Source organism: Pinus tabuliformis, chromosome 5_2, assembly GCF_031772625.1.
Source record: "Pinus tabuliformis cultivar Carrire ecotype Pingquan chromosome 5_2, CPIR1, whole genome shotgun sequence".
Lineage (NCBI taxonomy): Eukaryota > Viridiplantae > Streptophyta > Pinopsida > Pinales > Pinaceae > Pinus > Pinus tabuliformis.
In genome coordinates, this window is record NC_142306.1 from 825,385,960 (window position 1) to 825,389,552 (window position 3,593).

At 38.7% G+C, this 3,593-nt stretch overlaps 1 pseudogene; it reads left to right on the plus strand.

The window, feature by feature from the left end:
- The first annotated feature begins 2,179 nt into the window (after nucleotides 1-2,179).
- LOC149161848 (heterogeneous nuclear ribonucleoprotein 1-like) lies at nucleotides 2,180-3,283 on the plus strand (annotated as a pseudogene).
- Nucleotides 3,284-3,593: the final 310 nt, after the last annotated feature.

Genomic DNA, 3,593 nt, shown 5'->3' on the forward strand with positions numbered 1-3,593 from the left:
ACACCGAGAGGCAGTGCGGGTATTTACCTGATTTTCGACAACGCCAACGAAACTGCGGTTTGGATGAAGGGGTGGCATGATAGGGTACCGAGACTTGTAACAATGTGGGCAGGTTATGGTAGGGGGTACCAAGGGCACGAGTAGGCCGAAACAGTGAAGGATGGGCATGGTAGTGTCATGGACAATTCAACAGTTTGGGCAACGTGTACGGTGGCATGACTTCAGCAATTTGCAAGCACAATTTTTGTAAAGTAAAGGTGTGCAGGCCTAGGCTTGTTAGGTGCAACAAATTGTATAATTTTTATGTACAATTGAATTACATAAATTATATTTATATTGATATTGGGCAGACTCTAGTTTATGGGAGTTGCTCCTCCCACATGATGATGAGTTGATTTCTAGTGCGCATTTATATTGATGGTTATGATTAATTGAAGAGTTTATTTCCGCTATGATATAACACTTGAAGTAAATAATTGGCTAAGTGTTTGGTTAGGCATAGTTCATACATTTGAGTATTGGTGGAAATAAAATGTGTAGTGGTGCCGGACCCGCCTATGTGTGGTTCAAAAACTACCACTGGGATAGGGGTGTGACAATAACCCTATTAAATTTAATTAATAAGCACATAAAAACTTAATACTTACAATATAACAATAGTATTAACCATGGATATTCACCTCAACTTTACCATGGATATTATTAACTTGTAAATAGGTTTTGTTATAATACCATGGACCAATACCATGGTTTATCAATACCACATACCCAAAAACTATAGCTCATTTCACAATCAAAAATTAAAATGTAAAATATATTAAACCTTATATATATCATTGGTTAAATAATGTGACAATTCTAGATCATATGGATGGAGAGAGAGAGGAAAAATAGGGAGGAAAAGAGAAGGAGAGAGGGAGGGAGATATTGACAAAGCTAGAGGGAATAGAGAAAAAAAGAGTGTGTGTGTGATGGGGAGGAGAGAGTGTGGGAGGTGTGAGAGAGAGTGAAAGAGAGGAATGAAGAAAGAGATGAGGTGAGGGAGTGAAGGATACATGGAGGGATAGAGAGATGGATTTGGAGGGGGAGGGAGATTGAGGGAAGAACAAAGACATCGAGAGATAGAGGTAGAGAGAGAGAGAGAGTGACACATGGAGAGGGAGTGAGGGAGAGAGGATATGAGGGAAGAAGAGGAGAGAGGGGGAGACAAAGAGATGGAGTGGGGAGAGACGAAAGGAAAGGGAGGGAGATAGTGACAGAGCTGGATGGAAGAGAGAGAGATGGTGATGGGGGGATACAAAGGGAGGTGGAAGAGAAAAGGAGAGAAAGGAAGGAAGAGAACATAAAGAGAGAAAGGTGGAGAGAAAGAGAGAGAGGGAGAGAGAGAGAGATAGACATTAAAAGAGAGTGAGATAGATAGCTATGGAGAGAGTGTGTGATTTTTTGGAGGATGAGATAGAGAGAGGAAGAAGGAAAGACAAGGGAGATAGAGATATAGATGGAGAGGGGAGAGAGGGAAGAAGAGAGAGTGAGGGAGAGATAGATATATATGGAAAGAGAGAGAGCGTGTGTTTTTGGGGATGAAATAAAGGGACAAAGAAGGAGAGATGGCGGGAGATATAACCAACCTAGATTCATCTTAACCCGAGATTATCAAGTCCCTAGAAGGATCTAATATCTCAAGGTGCAAACATTTTCTCTTGATAGATATAGGGTTAATATGAATCTAGGTTGGTGTAAACATTTTGACTTGGTAAAATTACAAAAAATCAAAATAAAAATTAAATTAAATTTAAAAAAATAAAATAATTATTATAATTATAATTATAAGTATTAATTAAAACATTTTGACTCCATCAAATTACATCAAAAAATAAAATGAAATAATTAATTATAATTAATAATTAAATCAACCTAGACTCATCTTAGCTTCATATCTACAAAATGCCAAAAAAATCAACCACAAGAAAAACTTGATAAATGTAAAATTAAAACTGATGTAAACTAATTATTTTAACCCTACTTATTTTTTCTTTATATTAAAATATAAAATTAAATAATTAAAAAAATTAATATCCAACCCTACCTAAATTTATGGATTATCTGCCCTCTCTGCCAGATCTCGATGGAAGGTGGGTATTAGCTTTTCGTCTATCGTGTGGTCTTTTATTTGGTTGTTATGGATTCTTCAAACGACCAGAAAACACACAATCTACCTTCTAAAGACTACGATAACACAGAAAGGGAAGAAAACATTACGAAAGAGCAGGAAAATGATAGGTCTAGAGAGGCTTCAAGTCCTGGAAAAATCTTCATTGGCGGTCTTTCTAGGAGTACCACCACGGATGCTTTTACGAGGCATTTCAGTAACTATGGCGAACTAACAGACTCTGTTATCATGAAGGATCGTGTCACTGGGCAGCCACGGGCATTCGGATTTGTGACTTATGCTGACCCCTCTGTGGTCGACAAGGTTATAGACGACACGCACATCCTCGATGGCAAAACGGTGGAAATCAAAAAAACAATTCCAAGGGGAAATATGTCGAAGGGCCCAAAGACGAGAAAGATATTTGTGGGCGGTATACCCAAAGCTATTACTGATGATCAGTTCAAGAACTACTTCGACAAATTCGGCAAAGTTGTAGAACATCAGAACATGCGAGATCGAAGCAATGGGCAATCCAGGGGTTTTGGTTTTATCACTTTTGACAGTGAGCAGGTTGTTGAAGAAATCACTTCCAAAGGCAAAATGGTTGAGTTAGGTGGAAGGCAGGTGGATATCAAGAAGGCTGAACCCAAGAAACCCTTGACTGCCGCTGCTCCTATTTATGGGATTGATAGTAGACCTCCCTACGTGCCTGGTGGAATCGGGGGCTTCAGAGATAATTACAGTGGGTTTGGAGGGGCAGGTTATGGTAACAACTAGCATATGTCAGCAGGAGGTTATAGCGGTAGGCCTGGAGGGTATGGCGAGTATGGAGGTTCTGAATATGGTAGCTAGGGTTATGGGGTTGGTAGTTTAGGAGGCTACGAACAAGATCCTTCGCGTGGTTATGGAATGCATCCTACGTCTTATGGCGAAGGGTTTGGTGGGTATGGCAGTGGGATGACTGGTGGCTATGGAGGTGCAGGTAATGGTTACGGAGCTAATGGTAGTTTTAACTCATCGCGTGTTGGAGAGGCTTATAATGGCAGGGTTAGTGCTTATGGGAGTGGGAAGTGAGGTTCTGGAAGTAGAACTAATGGTCGTTATCACCTATATGCCAGACAGAACAAATGACACTTGAGTCTATTGATAACAATAGCCATAAATAAAGTGTCATATTTTCCCTATGCATTATTCAATTAATTGAATTTAATTTATTTTAATTAAAAATAATATTCTTATGCGTAAAAGGTTCTTATCGTTTATTCGTTCATGTTCTCTCTTAGAACAAGTGTCATTTTATTCTAGAATATTCAAGAGTGGTATTATAAAGATATCATAAAATATTTTAACATTTTTACAAGGTATGTGGTTTAATAAAATTTGCGAGGCCACTTCAGCCTTTCATAAAATTTGCACGTTCACTACAACCAATCTTTTATGG